Source organism: Sciurus carolinensis, chromosome 7, assembly GCF_902686445.1.
Source record: "Sciurus carolinensis chromosome 7, mSciCar1.2, whole genome shotgun sequence".
Taxonomy (NCBI): Eukaryota; Metazoa; Chordata; class Mammalia; order Rodentia; family Sciuridae; genus Sciurus; species Sciurus carolinensis.
The window spans coordinates 114,995,140-115,012,854 of NC_062219.1; the positions used below are offsets into that span (position 1 = coordinate 114,995,140).

The 17,715-nt window shown below is 56.0% G+C and overlaps 1 protein-coding gene across 1 annotated transcript in view; it reads left to right on the forward strand.

Annotated features, from left to right (window-relative positions):
- The first annotated feature begins 545 nt into the window (after window positions 1–545).
- The window catches only part of Lrfn2 (leucine rich repeat and fibronectin type III domain containing 2), a 166,450-nt gene continuing 149,280 nt past the window's right edge, over window positions 546–17,715 (forward strand). The window contains exons 1-2 of the mRNA XM_047558709.1: window positions 546–566; window positions 1,033–1,282. The gene's annotated coding sequence lies outside the window, so the exon portion shown is untranslated. The remainder of the gene's footprint in view (window positions 567–1,032; window positions 1,283–17,715) is intronic.

The window sequence follows — 17,715 nt, forward strand, 5'->3', positions numbered from 1 at the left end:
TCCTCGCTAGGGTGCGGACTCAGAGCGGGGCTCCAGGGCTGGGTGGGCGCGATCCTCCCAGCCCCCAACCTCGGCCCAGGGCCGGCGCGGTCGGCTTTTCCTCCGGCAGGCGGCGGGCTGACGACTGCACAGCGCGCGCCGCACGTGAGGCGGCAGCACCGGCGCCGGCTGCAGCCGCGCGGCCCGGGCCGCCTGGGTCGCCTTGCGCAGGGGCTGCCCGCGTCACCCGGCCGCTGAGCCCGCCCTCCGGGTTCCAGGGCTAGCGGCCCACCAGTTCGTCGCTTTCTTCGGCCGCGGCCCCAGGCCATTCCCTCCGGTCCGTGCGGGCCCAGCCAGTTGCCTTCACCGTCCCTGCGCCAACCCTGCCAGGACCGTGAATCCCTAGGGTTTCCTGGGCCGTGTCGGTCCATGCAGAAGCGAGTGCTCTCCGCGGCTGGCGAGGTGGCGGGCAGGGAGGCTGATTCCGGGCTCCTGCAGCTCCGCCGGCCGCCACTGGGGGCTGCCTAGTCGGCGAACCCGGCGGGGACGGTGCGCACGGCCGCCCGGCTCCCGGTCGCCTTCGGCCGGTAGGCTTTCTCCACTGCTGGCCCTGCGCTGCCTCCGCAGCCGCCCGCCCAGCTCCCTTCCGGATCTGTGCGTGTGATCGTTCAGTGAGTGTGTGTGTGTGTGTGTATGAGAGACTGGGTACGCGCGTGTGCGCGCACGCGTGGGGGGCAGTGTGCATGCGGGGAGTGCGGGGGAGTGTGTTTGTGTGTGTGCGTGTGGGTGTGAGTGCCTGGCTCCTTCTCGCTGACACACACACACACGCGCGCGCACACACGCTGTCACTCACACACACACACACACACACACACACAAACACACACACCCCGGCAGGCTCGTCTGAACTTGAAGATACCCCACATTCCAAGATGCCCTAGGTTCCTGGGAATGCCTAGGGTTCTTCAATCCGGAAAATCCTACCGGCATCTTCCTAGGAAGGAATTATCTTTTCTTTCCTTTTTTTTTTTTTTTTTTTCCTAAACCTGGAAGAGAAGAGAACAAGTTGTGCTCCCCCCACCCTTCTTCTTGCTAAATGCCATGGATATAACTGAATAAGCCGCTCAGGGCTCTCCCCGCGTGGACGTCGGAGGCCACCATCTGCCTGCATTCGCCGGAGCCGGAGGTTTAGCTCGAGCCTGTCTCGGGCGGGGAAGGATGCGTGGCCGAGCCGGGGAGCCCGAGCGCCCCGCGGAGCCGGCCTCGGAGCCTCCCAGCCGAGGGTAGATGCTGCCTTGCCCAGGTGAGTGGTCGCCGCCGCTGCGTCTCGGTGATCCGGGGTGTTCGCGGGAGCTGGGCGCCGGGCTGAACGCACCCGAGGGAACGGGGAACTTTGCATCCCTTTCTTTCTCACTTGAGGACTTCCCTCATCCTGGATACTCGTGCGGGCACCCCCTTCTTTTTTTCACCCATCCGTATCGCGAGAGGTTTCCTTTCCTTTCTTGTTTTTCGATAGTGGGGGTGAAACTGCCGGGGAGCGAGGAGAGTGGGTCGGTGTGAAGCCGGGAGCGGGAGGGAGAGACCGGGAGCGGCGGGCAAATGGAACCGTTGAAAGCAGCAGGAGAACTTTGCCGCCAGACCACTCTGTTGCATCTCGGCACATGCGAGGCCTGGCGAGAGCCATTGCTGGGGTCTGGGTGGGGGCGCGGGGACTCCGGAGCTCGGTGACTGGGTAGGGTGCAGTAGATCGAAGTGCTGAGGGGTTGATGCAGCGCCGATGGAGCGGAGAAAGGCATGGTTGCAGTTTGGGGAGGCAGGTAGGGCAGGCACAGGACCCTATCCTGGCTTGGGTTGAATGCAGGGAGATGGGGGGAACGTGCATGTGCAGCTTGGGGCATCGGAGTGGCATGATGAAGCAATATGGAAACTGGCACTAGCTGTGCCCTGGTTGGTAGGTCTGACTCCCACCCAGCCCTGCCCTGGTTCTAAGGTTGGAAGGGGAAGGGAAGAGGAAGAGCCCTGGACAGCACGGGGGAGGTAGACTGTGTCTTGCTCTGCACAGACCTTGGAGGGAGTGTCTTGCCCATCTTCCTGTCAGCCCAGTACAAAGGACAGAGGCAGTGAGTTCCAGGGAGAGCAGCAGGAAAGCCAGAACTGGAGAGAGAGAGAGAGAGAGAAGAGGGAGCTTGAGCAGAGACCGCAGAGGGACTGAGCCAGACCAATCCAAGTGCACCCAGAGTCAGGGGCAGACAGACAGACAGACACCTACAGGAGAGGGCGCTTGTCTGAGCCTGTGCTCTGAGCTGGAGTTACTAGCAGGGCTGTAGATGCTGACCCTCTGCCCTGCCCACGATGAAGTGTTTGTGTGTGTGTGTCTGTGTGTGTGTATGTGAGAGAGAAAGGGGGATTTTAGCTGTGAGCTAGATGGTCCGATTGGCCTTGTGGGGCTGGGGGAGGGGGCTGCTTCAGGAAACTGACCCCCGCGGCTGGGGAGGAGCAAAGCAAAGCTGGGGATCTCTAGGATGCAATCCTAGTGACCAGGCATGAGGTTCTTGATGGGCTCCTGTAATTGGGTGGGGGCTAATTTGGAACTTGTGGGGAGCCAGCCCAGGCAGGAATGACGGGGGAACTGGGTCTTGGGGCTGTGCCTGGGCTGGTCACCACCCTCTGCAGGAGCTACATCCAGCGGTATGGAACAGCCCAGAAGGCAGTGGGACTTGCTCCTGGGGTCCCTCAGGGCCTGCAGGGGGTCAGGGTCGTGCAGGGAGGACAGGAAGCTCCCAAAGGCCTGTGCTTGGAGCCATCAGCCTCCAAGCATCAAGACAGCTGCGGCCCTTCTGCTGACGCTGGAATGTTGTGTTTCCCTTGTGCCGGGGGCTGGGAGTGCAGGGTTCACCGCTCCTCCAGGCTGCCTCTCATGCTTCTTCCCAGGCCCCCTGCCCAGCCCTCAACTTAGAGTTTCTGGTCTAATTCCTGCCCAGGAATGTAATTACCTATCTTCCCGTCCTCACCCTGGGGAATGCAAACAGCAAACTTGGCAGTTCTCTTCCAGCCTCTGGCGGTGCTTCTCAGGAGGTCGCTCCCAGCTGCCTCTCTGGCAGGCAGGACTGGGTGCCTGCCGGTGGCTGGAGGGAAGCTGGGGTTCAGGCTCCTTTCTCTGAAATGCCAGTTCTTATCCCAGGCCCAGAAATGTGAGAAGCTAGGGAGTCTGGTCCGAGGGAGGGTGAGCAGGAAGCTTCCAGAAGGCCAGGCTGAGGAGAAGAAGGAGATGGATAAGGATGGGAGATGCGGTTGGTGTGGGGCACCAATACTGGAGAACCAGGCAGCTTTCTGACCTCTCAGGCCTTGGTGTGGCTAATGGCGGAACCTCTTTTCTTATCCGCACTCCAGGTAAAATCAAGGATTCAGGGGTGCTGGCCTCCAAGTGCCAGCTTGCCAAGCCTCTGCAGCCTGCTGGGTGGAGCAGGCCTGCTCTTTTGTTATCGTTGGGGGGCGTTTGGAGAGGCTTCCAAGCTCCTGGCCAGGCTTCTGTCTACTCAGAGACAGTTGAGAGTCGAAGTTGGAATTAGAATTATTTTCAGAAACTTCCCGGTCCTAAGGTGGAGCTGAGCACAATGGTTGACATCGAGGGAGTCACAGTCTAATGGGGGATGTTCTAAACTGAAAGCAGAGACCTCAAGTACAAAACCACCTGAGCTGGCTACCTGGACTTTGACTCTAAACAAGAGCAACAACAGTTTGGGTGCTTTGTGATTTTTATTTGGCAGACATGGAGTTTTAGTACACAAATTATTTGAAGGGCTAGTATTATCATATGAAGGAACAAAACTTAAATGTAGAGAGTCTGGGTTCAAATCCTGACTCTGCCTCATCTTTGTTAGCACTTGAGCCTCCGTGTTATCATCTGGTGAAATAAAACAGTGGCAAGTGCCCTACAGATGTGTTATGGCCAGATGTTTTCCTGGCAGACCCCACACCCCTTCTCAGAGATGAGGGAGTTTTCAGTGGTAGGGGTGGTTAGGAGACAGGGAGAGGCCTTCAGAGGCATGGTGGCTATTGCCCTTGCCCAGGGAGCTGCCAGGAGGATTCAGTGCCACTGCTGATGAGCTGATCGTTGAAAGACTCCAGGAAGCCCTCCAGAAAACTTGAGAATTGATAGCGGGGAAGTAAATTTCACCTCTGGGGCTTGCGCATCTGCTTCTCTCCCTGTCTTTGTTCACTTTGGAGTCTTGTGACTCAGGGATCAGAGGCTCTGTATTTTACAAGTCATTTGTTACCCTTCCCTGTCTGAGGTTTGAAATATCCCTGAGAACCGGCCTCTGCCCTCTCTTTCTTAATTCTGTCTCCCTCTCCTCCAGGGATGACCTCAGAGAAAAGGAAGGCCTCAGGCCAGGCCATGTGAATGGCCGCAGTCCTCCTGGGGTCTGGGAAGGGCTTGTTATTGGGCCAGGGTCCAGTCTGCAGAGCTGGACACACTCAAGTCTGGGAGGGGGCTCGGACCCAGACATGTATTTAGCGGATGTACTAACAGGCCAACCAGGACAGGGGAGAAGGTGGTCTAGCCTTAAGAGGCAGGCCTACAAAAAAGGCATTTTCCAGGGATCAGGTCTAAAGGTAGCATGGGGAGGGAAGCCCTGCCCAGCCTGCCCAGGGTGAGGGTAATCAGGAGGCTGTCTCTAGAGGAGCTGAGGGTTACAGGAACAGCAACAGCCCATCAAAGCTAACTGAAGGCACATTTTATTTTCTCTTAAATTCTTAGAGGTCAACGAGAATATGGGGGCGTTCAGAGATGGGACACTGAAGAAGTAGGATGGAGATTCTGAGAGATTTCTTAGGCTATCAGCCTCTTCCGTTTCTTATGTGCCAGACAGAGTACTAAGGGCTTCTCATTACTATCTGAGAGAAGGCTCATGATCCTGTGAGATCATCTGTTAGTATCTCTACTTTACAGATGAGAAAACTGAGATTAGAGAAGTTGGGTGCCTTGTAAGTGGCAGAGTTGGCACCCAGTTCCCATGTCCTCCTGACTTCAGAGCCCACCCTCTTAACTCTGCACTACCATCCCCCACCCCGAGGTGAGGAAGGGTAGGCACCATGGGTGGGCACCTCTACACCCCTGCTGGCCTTGTGCCCTGGTGAAGGTGACTTCGGAGCTTCTCCTCTTCCATCCGAGACCCTGGCCCAGCTTAGCTTTCCTTGCGGGTTTAAAAACACACGTGACACAGTGAGGACCGCTCCTCTGAGCTGTGAGCAGGACAGGGCGGTGGGGTGACAGTGGACTTCCTCCTGTCAGGGCAAGCCACTCTGCCTCCTGGGTGAAGAGGGTAGGAGACCAACCCTGGTCCTCCAAGGCCTGGTTTGCCTTTCAAGGCCCCCTCCCCCTCCCCAGGTTGTAAGGATGGAGCAGCAGAGTGTGTAAATGCACTGCAGAAGACTCCCTTCCCAGCTTGGGCTTGGGTCTGTGACTCCTTTCTCATTGAGACTAAGTCATCAAAATGTCAAAGGTAGAAATACCCAGGCCTGGGGCGTGAAAGGTGGGCACGGAAGGATGGGTTTTACACTGGACTGTGGTTGATCAATAAGATCACAGGCCAGGCAGGTGGGCACCGTGCCTGCTGCAAAGGGTGATGATGGCGGGCCTGCAGAGAAGGGACAGTGTGGTCCAGAGAGTTGGGATTGGTGGCAGGCAGCTAGGAAAGGACAGGATGGCACATGCTTCACTGACTTCTGCAATCAAGCAGCTGTCACTGAAGGGAAAGGGCACAGGCGTGGGCACAGGGCATTTTCCTTGGGCCAGTGTTTCTCCATCGTTTTTTCATTATTGCTCCCTGGCAGGAGGCTGTTTAGACACTGTTTCCTGATTGTGCCTCCCGGGAGGTCTTAGCGCCACAGATAGACTGGATATCTCTTTCTGTACTGTGCATTTATCTGAGCCTCATACACACAAAGATGTGTTTGTGTTCATTTCTTTTTTGCCTCCCCACCAAAACCCAAATTTTGCCCCCTTGGGGGCGATATTGCCCCCCACTGAGAATACCTGCCCTGGGGCCAACAGAAGGAGAAGAGGTGGATTAATGCCCAGGGAGAACCCAGGAGGTGACTTGCGGGCAGATTTCCGGCTCCTTCCTGGCCCAGGTGTGGATTGTGGAGCAACAGCCTCAGCCTCACCTGGGAGCGGGTAAGGGATGCGAAAATCCCACCCCAGGCTTCCTGAGTAGGTATCTCCATTTTAGAGGGAAGGGGTGGGGCGACCAGGTTGGATGCACTGCCTCAGAACTCAAGGCTACTCTTTGATCAGAAGGTCAAAGGAAAAGAGGTGAGAAGCCAAAGGCCAGAAATAACTGTCTTGGGTCACCTGACTCTTAAAGCTATTGAGCCCAAATGCACAAAGAAAGTTGAAGTGACCACAGGGTCTACAGGTGCCCTGCTATTGCCGACCATGTTTGCCTTGTCAGTGAAGGCTGTGCAGAAGGAGCTGGAGTCCTCCATGGAGACCCAAGCCTGAGGCCCTGCTTCCAAGCAGTGGAAAGGCAAAGCATCTGTAATTTGGACATATCTGGGACTGCTTCCTGGAATCTTCCCAAGGATCAAGGGCTGTGGGGTTCAGACCAGCCTGTGGGACAGATTGGAACGGTAGAGACAAGACATAAGTGTTAAACTGTGTCAAAGAGGATTAAGGGACAAAACTGTTTCCTGTAATTTATCAGCCTTCTTGGGATAGCCTGTGATACAGCCCAGCCTCCCTGGTGGCCATCCTTCTATAACTGGACAACCCTGAAACAGGGGAGGCTGCACAGTTCCAAAGTGGGACTCTTCGGGGCTCCGTGTGTTTACGGTTGGCATGTCCTCCCTGTTGGCATGTCCTGCATGAATTCATCCCCTGCAGGGCTGCACTGGAGTTGAGGACACAAGATGGAAGCAAAAAGCCAGCTGAGGGTCCCTCTCTGTCTTCTCCCTCGGCACGTCTCTTCCTCGCTCCTTCCCCAAAATGTGTGACACACTGTCACTCAGTCTGTAGGATCTGGAGAAGTTTGGGGAGTGAACTAGATTCAGGCTGTGACTTGAATTTTGGGGGTCCTGGGAATGATTGCAGTGAGGTTAAAAGCATGGTTGACTTTCTGAACCCCTGGAGGCCCTTAGACATGACCCCAAAGGACAGCAGGACGAGGCTCTGTCATCCTAAAAAGATGTCAGAGATTCCCGGATAGGCAAAGTTGATCCCTTAACTCAACATCCCCTGTAATTGCCATGATTATATCCAGGAAGGTCTTGGGTGGGAAGGGAGGGAGGATGATGGTGACCTGGGGTCATGAAGTTAAAGGTTAAAGGTCTTCTACAGGTCAAAACCCTGGGGGCTGGTCATGGAGTACTCTCTGGGGTACAGGGAAGGCTGGAAAGCACTCTTCCAACTCTGCTGGCCATTAATGAGTGACATTGGCATCCTCTCTCCCCTCCCGAGCCCTCTGGTAGAGCAGGGTCTGCCACTCTGCAGTTCAGGCGCTGGGCCTTTGGTTCATGAGTTTAGAAGCCAGCCTCAGAGCAAAGAGACATCTGCTGAGCTGCCTGCGTCCTGGAAGGACTCTCCCGGGGACCTGAGCCTTCCTTCTTCCTCTTCTGCAGGCACCACTGATCTGGCACTTCCCCCTGCTTGAAGTCCCAACTACTCAGTGACCAAACTCTGAGACAGGGTCCAGTTTCGAATGCACAGGATCCAGGGCAGCAGTCTGAATGGGAACATGTCCCACCTCCCCACATGCATGTGCAAACACACACTCATGCTCAAACCCACGCACCCCTGGTTCTGCATGCCTCCACATGCCTTCACACACACATCCACAAGACAGGCCCAAGCACGCACACTCACATACATGCGGCCACACCTGCGCATGCAAGGATGTGCTCCCACATAGCCACCGGCGCACACTCACACATGCACACACACTTATGTACACACTCCCTTTGTGTGTGGCCTCTCTGCCTCTCCCTCAAAGACATGGCCGCATGCTGTCCATCCCTCCTAAGGTGCTGTCCACTCTACCAAGAGCACTTCTGCCATCCCACAGCCTCGCAGGCGCTCAGTAGGGCAGGGCTTTCTCTCTGTGGCTAAGGAAACTGACTCAGATTTGAGTGAGGCCAGGTAAGTAGCAGGGCCAGGATGAGAACCCAGAGCTCTGGTCCCCTCCCGAGGTCCCCTCATCACTCCAGAGCACGGCACCTCTGCTCTGCAGAACAACTGTGGGAAACAGGAAGGGCCTATTTTGTCCCTGGGTGAGTGACGGGAACCACACTGGGTGGAGCTGGCCCTGGTGCCCTCTGGGCTTCTGGGCCAGGACCCAGGTGCATTCCTCATCTTGCTTGGTGGGGACTCCTCCCTTCCTCCTTTCCTTCCTGCCTGCCTTCCTTCCTTCCTGGCCCTCAGGCTGCTGGGAGCATCTATTCATGTCACATTCCAGCAGCTGGGAAATGCCACCCTTGGTCAACCCCACAGGCACCCACTCCAACCTAGTTCTGACTCTTCTTCACCCTGGGAAGTCCAGAGAGACCTGGCACCTCTGTGCTCGGGGTCAGGGTGAGTGTCCTCGTTGCCGTTTCTCATGGCGCTCATCAGGGATCCAGCTCCGCTCCTCATGGGCGGGCATTCTTGGTGGCCTCAGCCTGCCCCTCCTCTCAAGGTCTGCATTTTGGCGCTGCTGCGGGATGAGGTTCCCTTTTACAGGCTTGGAAGCACCTCCCCCACTTCTGCAAGCCTTAAGGTCTGGGGAGCCTGAGAGTTTAAGATGCTGCGGTCAATCAAGCTTGTCCTCTTTCACTCAGCCCTTCTGTGACTCGATGGCCACTGGTCCTCTCCTGTTCAGTCTAACTCACCGAGCACTTATGGAATGCCTACTGTGTGCCCCCAGCAGGTCAGGTGCTGCAAAGATGAATCATCTCCCAGCTCATGCAGCCTTAGTCTCATTGACAATTGGATTTATCTTCTGTACTTTTTATAGCCTTGTCTATGGATGGACTTGTCAGAGTTGGTGGTGAAGTTTTCTGTTTTTCATTGGTTTCTCGTAACTTCCCTCATCTGCATGCTTATGAGTGTGTGTGTGCGTGTTTATTTGCTCAGAACCCAGCCAGAGATCACACACGATGAACTGCTTGATGTAAAGCTGACGGTGGTGGTGGTGGTGGTGATGGGTAATGATGCAGATGGTGTGCTGGGGAAGACCACTTAAGAGACAGACTCTCAACCTGCTTCTCCAGGTCCCTCCCCCCACCCAGCACTAATCTGACATCTGACCCTCGCACCCAGATAGAAACTGAAGGGATGAAGAGATTGGGGCCGTTGTCCCAATTTAGGGGCAGCTGTCCCCAAAGGAACCATTTAATCTTCCTCCTGGCTTGGATACTTGCGTCATAAGGACTGAGCTGGGGAAGAAGGAGGGCTGAGGGAGAGACCTTAGAATAGACATGAATCCTGGACTCTGTGTCTGGAGTCACAGCTTCTAAGCAGTGACAAAGGAGGGCCATCATACTGGGGCAGGACACTGCCCCAGTCTGTAGAGGGGCAAGAATCCAGATGTGGGACCTCTGGCCAGAGGCCGTGCTTGTATTCCCAGAGTAATTGCAAATGGTCAAGCAGGTTCCTCATGCTGTAGAAGTCTTCCTGTGATGCCGGCAGGCCTTCCCTCATCCTTGGGAAACTTATGTCTAATAACAAAGAGTGTCTGTTACTCATGGCCCATGATTAGGGGCCACGAAGGCACAAAATATGTGGAGGCAGCATCCTTCTGGGGGTGTGTGGGTAACGGGGTCCCCATATCTAGGGCCACCACGGTGTTCTCTTTCCCTGGTGGTGTGAGCTTGCACAGCTGTCTCTTGGTTTCCTCATCTGCAAAATGGGGATAATAATAGTTCTCCTAGGGTTGCCAGAGAATTAAATGAATGACTGTAAGTAAAGCGCTTGGCGCGGTGCCTGGCCCCTGTTGAGCGCTGAGTGGGAACCAGCAGCAGCGGTGGCGGAAGGAGCAGGGCTGTTTTCCTAAGCGCGGAGGGGACCAGGGTGCACTCACTGAGGTACACAGCAACTGGGGCGGGCGTTTCCCGGTGTGCGCCATGGTCTCATTTGCCCTTTCTACCAAGCCTACCAGGCAGACCAGACAGACCCAGTGATTCTGTTTGAGGGGAAACTGAGGCACAGAGGTCATGAAGCCGTTTCCCCCTCATGGGGTTTCCCATCAGACTTTACAACCACACGTTCAGCCCAGGGGTTACGGGAGTTTTGGAGCAGAGGGCATCGGGTGACAATGGCTTATGGGGTCAGGACTGGACTGGGACGATAAGGCCCAATGCGGGAGGAAGTCCACACCACATCCAGGCCTGGTAGAGTCTGCATGGCATGGTCAGGAGAGGGCAGGCTGCTGTGTCTACACCGCATGGCACCTCAGGGGTGAACCTGGTGGCAGGGTCACAGGACATGCATATTGAGAGCCTTGGGAAACTGTCCTGAATGCCCTGGGAGGGACTATGATAATGGTACCCACCTCCTGGGACTGTCCAGTGTGTGCTGGGGGAGGGGCTGAGAAGGAGCTCTGAGCAAGCGCAGTAGGGTGGGGGCTGGGCTGGGGGCCTCAGGTGGTTCAGCCTGGCCTGGAAGACGTATCCTTTGGGACAGGATTCCTGCCCTCTCCCTCAGCTCCTGTCCCCGGGGTGCTGCTCTGGTGGTGGCGGAGAGGGTTCCTGGGGCTTTGGGTTTGAAGGAGCTGGGAAAGCATTTGGGGCAAGAGAATGGCCTTGGATCTTGAACTCATTCCCAGCAGAGGGACTGAAGACCTCCAGGGGGAGAAACCAGACCAGGGGAGGGGATGCTTGTGGGCTGGGGTTTCAGGACCTCCTGGGAAGATGGGTGCAGGGGTCAGTGTCCAGAGAGGGAGGCAGGGCGAGGGTGGAGGTGCTACCAGGGAAGTTGAAGGGTGGGCAGTGAAAGCCAGAATGGGACCCGCTGGAGCACAGGGGGCCCAGCCACTCCAGACTGCTGAGAACCCGAGCCCCAACTCAGGCTCCTTGCCAGGGGTGGCAGCCTGGCCCCAGTCCACGCACAGTGGCCTGCTCCACAAATCTCAGGCCGTGTAAATCCGGTGTCTAATTAGGGAGGCACGGCAGGTACAGCAGCTTCTGGACTGAAAAAAAAAAAAAAAAAAAAAAAAAACCCAAACCCAGCCCTGGGAGGGGCGAGGAAGACCCAGCAACGAATCATGAGTGGCAGAGAGGCCAGCAGGTGGCCGGCTGGGCTGGGCCTCCGCTCTGCAGCGCGCGGCTGCTATTTACCGTCTCTTGGTTTTTAAATTACAGAAGCGCATCGATTCCTGCTCGCTCAGTTCAGCCCTTGCGCTGGTCCCCATCTCGCTCAGCCTGCCTCTTCCTCCGTCTGTCCCGTCCCTCTCTGGATCGGGCTTGATTGCTGGGCATCCTCCCCCCTGCATGGCGCTCCCCGAGGCATTCCGTCCACGCGGCGCTGTATTTACTAGGGTTCACAGTCGGGTGCTCCCTTCCCGGTGCGCGGCACTGTCTCCATCGGAAAGCTCTGCGCACCGCCAGGCTTATCTCCTCTGGACCCCATGACAGTGAGGAAGTAGGGCAGGCAGACTTGTCTCCATTTAAACACGAGGACAGCAGCGCTCAGAGAGGCTAATGGAATGACCAGGTCGTGCTTGGATTATATTATATTGTACCATAATAAGAATGGCTCTGGTGTTGAATGCCTGGCACCGTCCTGGGTAAGCTTTATGCACTCATTCTTAGCCTCGCATTCATTCTATGTGGTGAGTACTGTTATTAGTACCGTTCACAGGGGAGGAAGTAGAGGCCCAGAGTGGTTAAGTAGCTTGCCTAGGGTCACACAGCTAGTAAGAGGGCAGAGCTTGGATTCCAACCCAAGTTAGCTGGCTCCTTAGCCCATACTCTTAGGGATGTTCCATGCTGTCACATTCGGATTGTGAGTCCTGATGGGGGGAGGGTTCAGACCTGGTGGGATGACTTCACAGAGATAATGGAGAGGCTACCTGTTCTCGCACACTTTCACTGCACCAAGGGAACGACCTGGGGAACCTGGTAGCCTCAGGAAATGTGGCCTTGGGAGCTAAGGGCCATGTTTCTCTGCCCCCATACCCTCAGGTGACTGGGATCCCATGTTGCCCCCAGTCGGGGCAGAGGGCAGAGGGCAGAGGCAGACTAGCCGCTGATGTGTGGCACAGCGACTGTTCTTCCTCTTCCTTTCCCATGCCAGGGAGGGCTGCCGTCCTGACCCCCGCAACACCAGGGTCTCTTGGGACTGTTTTCTGCACTCTCTGGCCTTTGGGTTTGGCTGTAATCGGAGGCGAAGCGCCTGGGCTCAGGCCCATCCTCTAGCTGCACCAGGCTCCCAGGGCACTCGGCCAGTGGGCGCTGTTGGTACCCTGCTGGGCACTGCCTGCTGCGAGCCCACCTGGGGCTCAGTGTCTGAGCAGAAGTCTGCAGGGGTTCTGCACATCTGGACTTTGGTGGGACTGCCGCAGAGAGAGCCTTTGGGTTCCCTGGGTGAGTCCCTGCCCTGTTCCTCTCCACTCTGCCCTGCCAATGTGGCCCTTAGTAAGGGAGGTGTGAAGGACAAAGTGGCCCTCACGCCCCCTCCCGTGGGCTCAGGGTCCCCAGCTCACACCCCTGTGCTGCCACAAACCAGGGAGATGACTTGGAGGGTCACTCGCTCTTGGTCTTCGTGTTATTGGCGACTGTTGGTTGAGCACCCGCTGTGTGAGCAGTCAGGCAGCCTGGACGCGGCTCTCAGCCTTCCACTGAGAGCTGCGTGCTCTGGGGCAGGTCTCTTGTCTCTCCGAGCCTCCGTTCCCTTTGGTGAAAGGAGGCTAATCCCAGGACTGCACCCGAGGGTGGTCGTGGGCACTGCAAGTATTTGCACATACCATAATTTAATGCACTCTTTCCTTTTGTCTCCCGACTACCTTTGCAAAGTCGATGCAGATGTGGGCACTAAGCTCCACAGAGCAGTGAGATTACTCTCCAGGAACTGTCGTGGGCTGCCTGGAAATGAGGGAATTCCAGAGAGGCAACTCCCAAGTCAACTGGGAGGAGTCAGCCATCCGGTCCAGGTCACAGAAAACATATGGCCAAGCTGGGATTGAACCCACTGCCTGATGCCCGCCGCCCTTAACTCTACACATCTCCTAGATGCCCACGTCTGTGGGGCCCTGGCAGACTTTAGATACAGTTTTATTTCAGTCTCACAGAAACTCTGTGAATTAGGCATTCTTAGCCAGATAAACCAGAGGAAACTGAGACACAGAGGTAAAGTAACGTGCTCAGGGTCACACAGCCAGGAGGTGGCTGGGTTGGGGTTGGAGCCCTGACTATCTGGCAGCAGTACGCCACACTCCTGACCCCTCAGCCACAACTCCCCTCCTATTTTTTCCAAATTTCCTGAACATGTTCATGGTCTCATTTCTTCCTCCCAGTGGCCTGTGGAGTAGTGACTGGGCAGGTACTTTTAACTCTATAAAGAGCAGAAAACTGAAGCTCAGAGAGGCTGTTTCTTAACAAAAGTCACACAGCTCATGGGGCAGGGGTGGGGGCAGGACTAGGCTTCCTCAGGGCTTCTCATTTGGTACTTCTCAGTGTTGTTAACTTGGGTGCTAAATGGGCAGGAGGCCTCCAGTCTGCTCCAGGCTATTTAGACTGATACGCCAGTGTGAGGTCTCAGTCCCCACAGAACCCAATATGTGGCAGGTTGGGGGACTTTGGCTCCCATATTTCATTTGATGTAGTTGTCATGATCTGATCCCTCCCCCAGGTAGAGGAGGCGTGCCCGCCCGCCTGCTGGCCGCACACTGGCTGACAATAGGATCCCACAGGGCTCCACGCCAGGGTTCTCTGTGGACATCCAGCCCCTCCTCACCACCTGGGGATTGAATGCAGAACAGGCTGCATTCCCAGGACAGGCAGCAAAGGCACTATTAATGCCAGGCTTGCTTCTAAGGCAACTAAATAAAAGAGCTGGGAAGGACAGTGACAAGAGTCTATAAATTCTGAATGATGTTCTGTAAAGTGGCCTGGGCCCCAGGGCCCGTAAAACCCCAGACGGTCTGCAGGGTGGGGGTGATTTATGAGCCCCTTCCTTGCTGCAGGTCACCTGCCCATCAAGCCTCCCCTTCTCAGGAGCCTTTCCCTTTTTAACTCCCACTCTTCAAAGTCCTTAGCATTTCATGAGTATCTTCTAGTTACTTATAGGGATGGGCCACTCCGCCCTTTAGCAGATGGGGAAACTGAGGCATGGGCTGGGTTAGTGAATACTCCAATCCCTTGACACTGACCTAGGAAGCTCTCACCAACATTCAGGTTGATTAAGCACGTGTTCGGTGCCAGGTGCTGTTCTGAGCACTCTATACCTATGAACTCATTCAGTCCCAATGACAATCTGAGGGCACAGGTTCTGCCACTGTATCAATCCATCACAACAGTGATCGATGGTCTCCAAGTCCAGTGAGGAAACTGGCAGAGAGCTTAAGTAACATGCTCAGGGCCGCCCAGCTGGTTTGCAGCAGAGCCAGGATTTGAGCCTACACCTTCAACCATTGTGCTGTTGAGCAGAAAGCTACTGCGCTCCCTGGAGGGCCGTCTGGGTGCCTCTTCCAGGGCGCCAGTGGGCCTCCCTGTTTCGGGTACTCTGCCCTGAGTAAGATCAGCACCTCTAGAGAGCTTCATGCCTCCAGGAGCTGCCAGGGCAGGCCAGGGGCTGAGACATGCCCTGGAGAGAGCCCTGAGCAGGGGTCTGGAAACCCGGATGCCCTGCCCAGCTTGGCCACCAACTGGCCAGGTGACCTCTTGGCCTGCAGGAAGCCTCTTCCCCTTTGCCTCTGTCCTCCTGACTTGGAGGCAGGTGGGACATCACATGGCTTTGAGGCCACCTGGTGGTAGTGACAGCAGAGAGTGGCTCACAGAGGCTCAGATGCCAGACCCAGGCCTCCCTCCTCCCTGAGAAGCCCAGAGGAGCAGCCAGGGCCTAAACAGCCTGCTAAATACCTGGGCTATTTAAAACATCCTGCAGTGCCTGGAATTCCGGGGTTCTGCTATTTCTGGCGGGCCCTCGGCCATGGCTCCCTGCCTCCCTGTGGCCCTGCCTAATGGGGTTTGCTGGGGCTGGGGGCAAGGATGGGCCCCGCCGCCGCAGGTATCTGCAGTTCCGTGCTCCTCTCCCTTCACGGGTGGAGGGCGGGGTGAGGGGCTCTGCCGGGCCAGGAGCAGGCGCCACATCCCATTCTGCTGACCAAGGGCCCTGAAGTCCCCAGACCTATTGGGGAGAAGACCGAGTCAGCCAGCGTGATCCACTGGACCCACCTGCAGCGGGCAGCTGTTTACTGAGCACCTGGTACTGCTCAGATGCTGGGCGACAGAGGCCCGTTAGACTCGTCCCTGCCCTTGAAGTGCTCGCACTCTGATGGGGAGGTGAGGAGATAAACAGACCATTAAAATGCCCCGTGGTGGGACTGACTGCGGGGAGGAACCCGGAGGGCTTCCAAGAGGAGCCTCCCGAATGGCTCCGCCTCCTCCTGTACGCCTCGAATGCGCATGCGCATGCGCACTGCTCTGGGGCTTCAACTCCAGGTGGTCTGCAAGGCACTGTCCTTGCCACTTCCGGACCTCCCCTGCGCTTGCCCCATCTCCCACCCCGGACTTTGAGAGTTCCTAGGATACTTCCTGCTCTTCCCTATCTCAGGGCCGTCTGCCTGCAATACCATTTCGATCCTTTACTCTGCTAGAATCCTCCCACCCTTCAGATGTCAGCTTAGTATCCACAGCCAGTCCCTCTGAAGCTGGCCTCTGCTGCTCTCGGTGTGGCTATCCCTTTCCATACCGTGTTTGCTTACTTGCTTCTTGTTTCTCTTTGCAGCCTGTGAGTATTGTGAGACAGGAACGGGGAAGAGGTGGGGTGGTAAAGGGGTCAAGCGCAAACTCTGGTGCTCAACCTGCCTCCGGGCAGATCCCCCTGCACCACTCATCTGCTGTGTGACTTTAGGAAGTTGCTTTACCTCTCTGTGTCCCAGTTCCTCATGTGTAGAAAGGGAAAGATAATAGTACCTGCCGACAGAGGTGTGGTTTGGGTTATACAAGTTAATATATGTAAAGTACTTAGCAGAGTGTCTGGCATATGGCAAGTGCTCAATAAATATTAGCTATCATTATTATTTTTATATCCAGTGCTTAGAATAGTGCCCGACTCAATAAATATTTGATGATTGGTTGAGACACCTGGGCTGAATCTTCAAGGGAGTAGGATGGAGTTGGTTAGAGAGAGAACTCTGTTTCTCAGTCCTGGTGGCACATTAAAATCACCGGGGGGAGGGGACTTTAAAAAACATGAGGCCCAAGCCCTACCGCAGAGTCTAATTTAATTGGTCTGAATGTCACCTGGCCGTTGGAGTTTTAAAGTGTCCCTGGGATTCTGATTCCACATTCACAGCCTCAAGAATGTCACCCGGCCAGGAGGGCCTTGCTGGAGGAAGGGCACCTGAGTGGAGGAGCTTGGAGCTGAGTGGCCTCACGGAAGGCCGAGCCAAGGAGCTTGGGCTTGGTGGGGAAGTCAGCTGGGCCTGGAAGGCCTTTAAGCCCAGATTGACAGCAGGCTGCAGGCCTGAGCCTCTGTATGGAGGGTGGATTACTGAGCACAGCAGGGGTCAGAGTGCACCAGCCCTCTGCCAAGCCACGGAGGTTCAGGGCCAAGCTTGTCCGGGGAAGGCGACCTGTGGGTCCCCTGCTAAATTACTCCAGCCTCCTTGGTGTTTCTGAACAGTGGAAGCTGGGCAGGGCAGCCTTTTCCCTGTCCCCAACCATAATACCAAGCCGTGACCCTCTCGTCCTGATCTGAGGGTTCTGCCTGGTTTCGAACCCCTGAGTCTCTGTGAAAATTCCCTAGTCCACAGCCCCTGAGCTGGTTGTGTCTACCTGGAACTCCCTCCTGGAGATGCTCCCTCGTTTAGAGTGCCCCCCAGCTCAGAGCTAACCCTCTAATGTGCCAGCTCTTCCTGGCTTCCAGGCTGGTCCAGCCTTGATGCAATAGGCCACCATCCTCCAGGGCTCTAACTCAGCAGCAGCGTAAGTCAGTCTGTCACCTGGACCCTGGATGGGAGTCACACTTCCTGACTCCCAGCTCCTGGGCTCCCAAGCAGTTTCCCTCTAATTGTTCATGTCTTCCCGCAGGAGGTGTGGCTCCCAGAGCTGCCTTTGTGTGGCAAAGTGAGCTCTTGACAAAGTGCTCTGTGACCTTCCCAAGGAACTGCACTATCTGCCACCCCTTGGAGTCAGTGTCCGTAGGCGCTCTGGGCTGACTTTGTCGTTTGCTAGCTGTGTGATCTTGGGCAAGTCGTCTGACCTCCCTGTGCTTTGGTTTCCTTTTCTGTTAGAATGGGTGACAACTCAGAGACATTTAGTTGGTTCAGTGACCCCAGTGGTGGTCTCAGGTTCAAGTGGGTCACCCAATTCAGAGGACACTCTAGGCTTGAATTTAACTCTGTGGTTCTTAGTATCAGAGAAGGATTTGGGACAGGACAGGAAGCAGAGCGTGTGCAGCATCCTGATCTGGTGAGGAGGACCAGAAACTCCCCAAACACACACAAGCACCTGTTTATCGCCCCTCACACACTCGGGCACGTGGGTAGGAGCTGAGATGCATGTTTGTCTCCATGTGCAGAGAAGCTGCGAGACCTAAGG